The sequence below is a fragment of the Otolemur garnettii genome, unplaced genomic scaffold (genome assembly GCF_000181295.1).
Source record: "Otolemur garnettii isolate 467f Iridium unplaced genomic scaffold, OtoGar3 scaffold00040, whole genome shotgun sequence".
Taxonomy (NCBI): Eukaryota; Metazoa; Chordata; class Mammalia; order Primates; family Galagidae; genus Otolemur; species Otolemur garnettii.
This window is the reverse complement of record NW_003852435.1, coordinates 7,774,981-7,784,102: the sequence shown is the minus strand read 5'-3', so window position 1 is coordinate 7,784,102 and position 9,122 is coordinate 7,774,981. Positions and strand designations below refer to the sequence as shown.

Here is a 9,122-nt window from a genome sequence, read left to right as displayed (position 1 = left end):
CATGCATAGCAACTGTCCTCTACTCTTGCTCTGTCCATTGTTACAACCCTCTACAGCAGAGTTTTTTAACCTTTTTTTTTTTTTAATCTCACAGCACCCTTGAACCTATAGCTGAAATTCCTCAGCACCCTTACATTATGTTGATCAAAAAAGAGTATGGAAAAGAAGATACTTACGGTACCTTGAAATTCTTTGGAAAATAATTCAATGATCTTTAAAAATTTTCACAGCACACTGGTTGAAAAATCACTACACTAGAGAAAAGTAAATAGGGTCTATGGCCGTACCACCCTGAACCTGCCGAATCTCATCTGATCTTGGAAGCTAAGCAGGGTCGCGCCTGGTTAGTACTTGAATGGGAGACCACCTGGGAATACCGGTGGCTTTAAAAAAAAAAAAAGAAAGAAAGAAAGAGAAAAGTAAGTAGGTATTATGATTGCTGCAATGAATTCTTTGGAGATGCAATTTCTCTGCCTAGAATACTGTCTATTACTATGCCCAGACCTGCACAACCTCAATAAGTCAATGGAAGTAATGTGTTCCTTCCCCTATATAATGTACCTAAAATGGGGACTGCTCCTATCCAAATTATGGTTGCACTTGAGGTACCTAGGACCTATAGCATCTGCTTACTTATGAGCGTTCTCATAAGTTTCTCTTGGAAAAGCTTTTGCTTCAAGCCCTCTGGTTCCCTATAGATCAAAAAGAAATTGCATGCAACTGAGTTAAGGAACAGACATTACACTGTCCTCTCTGCTCTTCTATTTTGCTGAAAACTGCCCCATACATCCAGGTAATACAAATAGATGTCAGGGAGATCACAAGCCAACCTGTTTATCGGACACATCTATGTTTTTTTTAACCTCAGTTTGGGAAACATCCTTCTCCAATATTACTTATAATAATTCAGATTTCTGATAGACAGTACAAGAATTGTATTTTTATGCAGTAGATTTGTTCAAATACATAAAGCCCCTTTTCCCATCAATGAACAAACTTAGATATATTTCATAGGATACTTATAAAGTAAATTACTATAGAATTGAGATTCAGCCAAGTAGGTTCAACTCTTGACATGGGAATAACCAGTTGAGAGGCCTTACTCCAGTAATTTACTTCCTTAGAAGTCTGCCTTTTAATCAAATGATTAAATTTCTCAAATATTTCGATTATAAAATCCTCTAGCCTCTTCTGCTTTCTATGATTTTAAACAATAAAAGTGAAATTTTATTATTTCAAATGATCGCTAGGTTAGTGAATTGTATTTTCCGAAGATGGCTATACCGATACAATATGTATGTATATCATTCCATGCTCTTTTCACAGTGCGACAAGCTTCCACATGCCTGCACCTCTCCACATGCCTCTGATGAGAAGTGGAGTTTGTATTTCCTCCTTCAGGGTATTCTGACCATCAGAATGTGGCAGAAGGGTGGCTGCTTACTTTCTAAGGCTAGATTATAAAAGGCAAAACAGTTTCTGTATAATCTCCTCCCAAGCCTTCCCTCTCTCATCTGTCTAGCTATGCAGATGCTTGTCCTTAGGCCTCAACCACCATGTTGTGAGGAAGCTCAGGTGACAGAGAGGGGACACGTGTAGGTGTTCCAGTCAACAGCCCTCCTTAGGCCTCCAAATGAAAATCACCACCAATTGCCAGATACTTGAGTGAATGAGACTGCAGATGATTTGGTCTTCAGGCTTTGAGTTTCCAGCTGAGATTTCAGATACGGTGGAGCAGATAAAAGGTAAATCCATGTGCCCTGATTTCCAGACTTATAGGAACCATGAGAGAAAAAAATAACTGTTATTGTTTTAAGTCATTAAGTTTGGGAGCAGTTTGTTAGGCCACTAAAATCACCGAAATGGAATGTGAGAAACTAACATGCATGGAATGCCTACTGTATGCCAGGACTGTTATTTATATCATTCTTCTTAGTATGCTCTCTGCCTCAATAATTGCTTTAATACTTGTATTACTGGATATATCTTGATTATATGCCAAGTTTTTTCAGTAATACAACTCCCAGACACGTGGTTTTCCCTTAAGAAAAGTAATTATTACTTTAAGATTTCCTCATACTGTTCCCAGAAATGCCCTCTACCACCTGATTAGTACAGAGGAAAAACAAGAATGAGGTAATAAAGACCCATTTCAGGGTGGATGCTTAGAGAGAAATATTTTGATGATGACAATTTGGAAAAACCTGTTTTTGAAATGATTAAAATGGAATTCTAAACTGCCTCCATCTTCCATTTAATTCTATGAAATTGTCAATATGTTTATTTTTAAGATCCCTTTCAAAAAGAGGATTTTCAGCCACTATAATAAAATATATCTTCTTCCTCTTGACTTATAACTAATGTCCATTTTTCTTACTTGGCTTGAAGTAACAAGTGTAAGGAAAAGGTGATCAAATGAGATAGAGGTGTTTACTCTCTTAATTTTTAACAAATATATTTTCTGCCAGGCTTTGATTTGTTACAGGAATGCAGCTGGTCTTATGGCTAGTATTTGTGTAAGATACCTATTTCTTTGAATATTATGCAAAAATAAAAATAGTAAATAGAGTGACATATATATACACAGATAGTAATGTTTAACTGTATGCACTGATTATGATTTGTGTTAATTGGAATCAGACATAAATATTACTATTCATTATAAATTTATTACTATATAAATAGATATTACAAATATTATCAGTATTATTGAAATACTGTGGGTGGAAATTCAACTCATATTGAGTTCAAAGCAGAAACTCAACTGCTTTGTTTTATCGGTCATCAACAAATGGAACAGATGCAGTATTTTGTTGACAGATAATGTTCAGTGGTATATTGGATCTTGAGCTAGAAACACTGGTGAATATTAAAGTCATAAATAATTCAATCCTTTGTAGCGTCAGTGTATGACCTCAAAATAACCCATTCAATCTGAAGCCACTGGTAATGGCCCAAAGTTCGGCAAGGCCAAATCATACCCTGCCATATATAGTAACACACTGTAATATAGAGTTTCAACAAAGAAAATACAGTTAGCATAATAATGAGGCATTAGCTGAAATGCACATGGAGTTGTTGACCTGAAACAAAAAACTCACAGAAAGGATGTGTTCTGAAGGATGCTGACAAAGTAATTAAAATAACTAGGGAAATAGACCTAGCTGAAAACTTAGCAAGTCGCAAGTCCTGTCTTAGTCACTTAACCTCTAACTCATGCTCTCTGATCCTTACAGACTATTTTAGTATTCAGTTATTCACTAGAGTAAATTACTGTATTTAATTCCAACTTCTGCCACAAGCTCCTCTACCCCAATACCAAAATTTGTATGATTTCCATAATGTGCTACTAATGTCTTTTCCTCTTTGGTGGCTTTTTACTTATTATGCCCTTAGCCTTGAATGCCTCAGATATTACTTTTGTGAATCCTTGCCCGATTTACCCAGACATAACTGCTGCCTCTCCCCTCTATGCTCACATGCCATCTTGTATATCCATTTTCTACAGTTTTTACTGTACTACGTTGATATCACTTATGTATTTATGCATTCAGTGCTGAGGTGTGAGATGCTTAAAGTCGGGGATCATTATTTCATCCTTTTCCTACCCTGCACAGTCACAGAACATGGAAGTTAGACACCCAGACTTGAATCCTGGTGACACCTATTATTGGCAATATGATGCTGGAAGAGCTACTTAGCTTCTCTAAACTTCTCACCCCACTGTCTTCTCATGTTCTCATGGGTATGATTGCTTTGAGGACTAAATGAGATAAAATACACATACAGTGCCCATTACATAGAAAATACTCAATGAATATTGATTAGTGAATGTAATAAAGGTGTGTTATCTAACTTGCAATGTTTTCTCTCGGTGAAATCAGACTGAAATTAATGTAGAGATAGCATTCATCCTATCATGTACTTATAACTGTTATCCAGTGAATCTCCAGGGCATCGTGGAAAGCAATAAAAAGAATCCCTATGTTGTTTGAGTCAATAACTTCATCTATTCCAGGATATTCTCAGAGCCACAAAATCATCATCTTCATCATCATAGTTACCAATTACACCAAATTCATTCCCCCACAATTGTTCTCTATTTATATGGAAATGTATTTAAATTAATTTAATGTATTTAATTTAATATGTTAAAATAAATATGAACAAGAATACATAATTATGATTATAAAAACACAATTTTAGGGCCGCTCCTGTGGCTCAAAAGAGTAGGGTACTGCCCCATATGCCAGAGGTGGCAGGTTCAAACCCAGCCCCAGCCAAAAACCGCAAAAAAAAACCCAAAACATAATTTTATTGTATATAAAAGATTCAAAATATATCAATGATTAAATATCTTTAGAGATGATGATCAACAGTAAAGAAATACCTATCATGGCGGAATAGTTTTCTATTGTGTTTTCTTACAAAAAGCACTGGCCTTATGCTTAGCCATATACTAAATAATGTGAAAGTTAATGTTCTAAAATATGTATCCACAGGCCCTCATGATACATAATCATACAGCAAAGGCCACAATCAAAGAAGGCCAAGTGAATTTAGCATGGAATCTCACTGGGCTCTTGCTACAGGGCCAGGAGCTTGAAACATTTTGCGTTTTTCAGTGTCAGACTCATTCTGAGGAAGAATTGGTATTGATAATTGACTGGATATAAGGTAACCTTATTTATGGCTCTGGTCAGTAATAATATTGAGCTGCCAACTTTCTGAAGCCATAGTCCTGCATACAGGATAAATGAAGGGGGAGTGTCTGTGTGGAGCAGTCCAAAGTCCTTGGGGTTGGGAAGGAACTATAGAGTATTCCTGAAATAGTGCAAAAATGAGCCCTGTCTCTCCCTTACACATCAACCTTTTTGTCTTATAAGCAGAGATATTTTCCTCCTCCCTATATGAAAATGCAAAGAAACGCTAAGGACAGCCCCTGCTGCTTAAAAACAGGATGCAAGAGGTAGAAGGTGGGAACCACGCTAAATAATAACACTGTTCAGCACTTCCCTCCATTACCAACCGCTCCTCATTTCTTCTTGCGCTTAAGCTCTTTTCAAAATGTCAAGCAAATAGCCAGTTATGGCATTACCTCAAAATGTACATTCTATCTACAAATGGAGAGAGTAGAGGGTGATCCTTACTCTATATAAACTGTAAGGCTTTTAAAATTTAAGGCTCTTAGAAAAGCCTAAGTAAATTCATTCATTCTCATATTCAGACCTTCCAGCAGATAATAGCTTAAAAACTGATTACTCTGACTTTAACAAAGTAAAATGAGATTTTCAGGTATTAATCAATGGGATTAAATAGTATAATAGATAATAATGTAAAGAGATCAATAATGCCTTGAATGAATTTTTATTCATTAGACCTCAAACTACTCTGTAAGTATTTTTTGTTCTTGGTCCAACATTCTATAGGTATTTTTTTAATCTTCATTTTATCAATGAAAAACTTTATACATATTGGAATTAGGTAACTATCTCGATATTTTGAAAGAGTAAAAAGAATGAGAACTCAGGGATTCTGAGCAGATCGAGTCACTATATATCCTATTAGTAGATGTCACAGACTCTTAACAAAGGATCCTAGCTATGACCCTGTTGAACTAGTGATGGACTGCACAAAATAAAAGGGTTGGTGTTGTTGTTTTTAAATCTTTTAATATCCTCAGGTGCCATAAGGTGGTAATAAGTTTGGGCTCATACTGTCGCTAGTTACAGGCATGTGATAGACCCAGTAGAGAAATGTCTTTCTCGTGGAACAAAATATATACAGGGACAGGCAGCCAAAAGCTTATCAGGGGTAGAAATAATACTAGAAGCTCTTCTTCACACTAAAACTCCATCAAAGACTTAATGTTCTCCAACCCCCTCCTCCCATTCCCACTTGGACCTATTCCTCTTGCCCTTGTTATGCAACTGAAACTGCTCTTATCAAGGTCCTCAGAGACCTGCACCATTGCCAAATCCACTGTTCGATCTTCCCTCATTCTTTTCAGCCTATCAGCTGTGACAATGAGCACAGCTGAGCACTTCTTCCACCCTGACACGCATTATTCATTTAGCTTGCAGGCCACCACATTCTCTTGATTTTCTTTCTACAAGAAAGACAACTTCATAGAAATTGACATAGTTGAGGGATGAAAAAATACATCTATTCTCAGAAAGGCATTCTTTGCCAATGTCCTATAATCCAAGATGCCTGAGGGTCCAGTGATTTGAAGGTTTTCAATATTATAAAAGCAAAATTCTCTGCATCAAGCTAGAGAAAAATAAACAAAGCAAGAGGTGGGAACCCTCGCATGAGATAAAGTCTGATGGTCAGGCTTTTACTTAACATCTCTTGTTATAAATTCTTTTTCTGCAAAAGGGGATAATTATTTTAATTGCAAATATTCACTGGGCCTGCATCTTGGGGGCCAAAAGCTGATTAGTTATTGCTGCTCACTGTGCTGTGAGACAAAGGCCAAGATCAAGGCCCTGAAACTGAGGTCTGGACAAGTAAAGTAAAGGTCTATTGGTAGTTGGTAAGAAGTACAAAATCCCCTGTCTAGATTCTAAGTTGAAAGACTCTAACTTAACAAGATCTTTGATTTGGTGATTAACCCACAGAATTACAAACTCAGAGCCAGCTAAATTCTTTTAAAAAATTGCATTGCCAAAGAAATCCTAAGTTTAGTAAACAAAAGTTGGTGATTATTAAACTTGTAAGTCCTAAGTAATCCCCCAGGCCTCCCCTCAGTGACCTTCTGGTAAATGGTAAAACTGGCTTTGGGAAGGGGGAGAAGCTGCTGATTTCTGTGGTACAAATACTCCCAGTGTGGCCATTTCAAAATACCACTGCGTGTCACTGGAAGCAGATGAATCCACTTGACACACTCACACACACTCCTATCTCCTTTGTACCATCAGGAAGTAGGCTGCTAAGGACATCCATCCATCACAGGTGGCTTCCTCCCTAGTGCTTATCATCTATGAGGATACTAGCCTTGGGAGATCCTTCTAGAGGGAAAACCAGAGGCAGCCGGATCGGATGTTCAAGAATTTTCTTACAATGGCCAGGAAAAGAGTTCCTTATCTGCAGGATGTTGTACTCTTCAGTGACCACTTCCATTTGCTTCCCATCCTATCTTCTTCTCTGTAGGAGTTCTAAATTGATATGAGCCTATTTCAATGCACGATTACATTTAGAGCATATTGAAAGTGATTAGATTTATCATTTATCCATAATTTCTCGGAATGTGAGAGTTAACACGTAGATCTATTTGAAAACATATATAACATAGATGTTGTAGATTGAGAGTTGGATGCAGTAAGGGCCAAATGCTAAGTTGTCACCCTTGGGGGAGGGCATGAGTACACATGGAAGTGTGTCATTATGTGCCAAAATAAGGCAGGTGTGAAAGTTTATATATGTGAAGAGGTCTGTGTATTGATGTTAAGTTAACGAAATGATAAATGCCAATTGATTTTTCTCTGACAGTCATTATCCCTCTTTTGCTGACAGTGTCATATCTGATTTATTTTGGGTTCCCATTTCTCTCCAGCTGTCATCCAGGTAGTTCAGGTTCAAGTTCATCTCCAGAGACAAAGCATATGACTCGCGCCTGAACATCAGATTACTGATTTCCAGTAAAGCAGTGTTTTTCAACCTTTTCCAATCTCATACCACACTTAAAACTTCTATGGCACACTTAAATTTTTAAAAAAAGAATATACTTACTCTGCTTTGAGCTTCTTTTGAAAATAATTTAATTAATGATCTTTAAAAGTTTTTGCAGCACACAGGTTGAAAATCACTGCTCTGGAGAGTGATATGATCTGGGATGAGCATGTGATCCCAGTTGGTCCAGTAAGAATAAAATTTAGGACTCATACTGAAGTTTTCAGTACTAAATATTTTCTCTTTTCTCCTAGACTTGACTCTTGGATGAGGCAAGCCTGGATATACCAGAAGCCACCACTTGAGATTTCAAAATGATGTCCCACAATGGACAGCATTGTTCAAAGAGATCAATTCATTTATTTTAGCCCCTGAATCAAGCCAAGACTGAAGAAATTATGTTGTATAAATGAGTAAGTTGTTCCACTGGTTTGGATTGGATTTTCTACCTATTACAACCATTTCAGGTACTTCTGTTAGTCTATTTCCAATTGAAGAGAAGAAAAGTTTTACACTCGATTATAGATGCTTTATATATATGTATATATATATATATATATATATTTTTTTTTTTAAATGATAACTCTTGGCATAAAATAGCCCAGCCTAAAAAAGTTAAATAATCTCAGCAAAACTGAGGACTTTGAGTGGAGAAAAGACAATAGGGAAAACAAAACTTTCTAAAAGTTTTTATTTTTCTTGCAAAAGTCAGTGTATGAAAAAGGTTCTATTGGGGGAAATGCAGATATTTAATTTTTATGATAAATATTAACAGAGAACTAAAGGTTTAATTAAGGTAGTTTAAAAACTCCACAGTGGGTATTCTAGAATTTGATCAAGAGGGAAAAGAAAAAACGACATGAAAAGGAAAGAACTACAGTGAACAAAATCAAATATAAGTGTAGAAGGTGATGGAAGGAACAAAAGTATTTCAGTTATAACCTCAAATATGAATGGGCTCATTCTCCTGTCTAAGAGATCATCTATTGCGCTGAAAAATATCTAGCTATGTGTTGTAGATTTGAAATATACCAAAAACAAAGTGAAAAAGAAGTTGAAAATAAAGGAATGGGCAAAAGTAAACAAACAAAAATTATCAGAATCACATTAATATCAATGTGACATATAAGGCATGAAGCATGAAACAGGAAAAGTATATTAAAAACTTGTGAAAAGGCTCAGCACCTGTGCCTCAAGCGGCCAAGGTGCCAGCCACATACACCTGAGCTGGTGGGTATCCAGCTGGGGCCTGCCAAACAATGACGGCTGCAACCAAAAAAAAAAAATAGCCAGGCATTGTGGTGGGTGCTTGTAGTCCCAGCTACTTGGGAGGTGGAGGCAGGAGAATCGCTTTGAAATAACTTAGGGGACCTGGAAAAATAGACTCAGACCCCCACTTAGGTTAATTAATTGATAATTTATTTTACCTGCTGCAGGGGCTGCTGCTC

At 36.7% G+C, this 9,122-nt stretch overlaps 1 pseudogene; it reads left to right on the top strand.

Moving 5' to 3' along the window:
- The first annotated feature begins 273 nt into the window (after nt 1-273).
- LOC111725419 lies at nt 274-392 on the top strand (annotated as a pseudogene).
- Nucleotides 393-9,122: the final 8,730 nt, after the last annotated feature.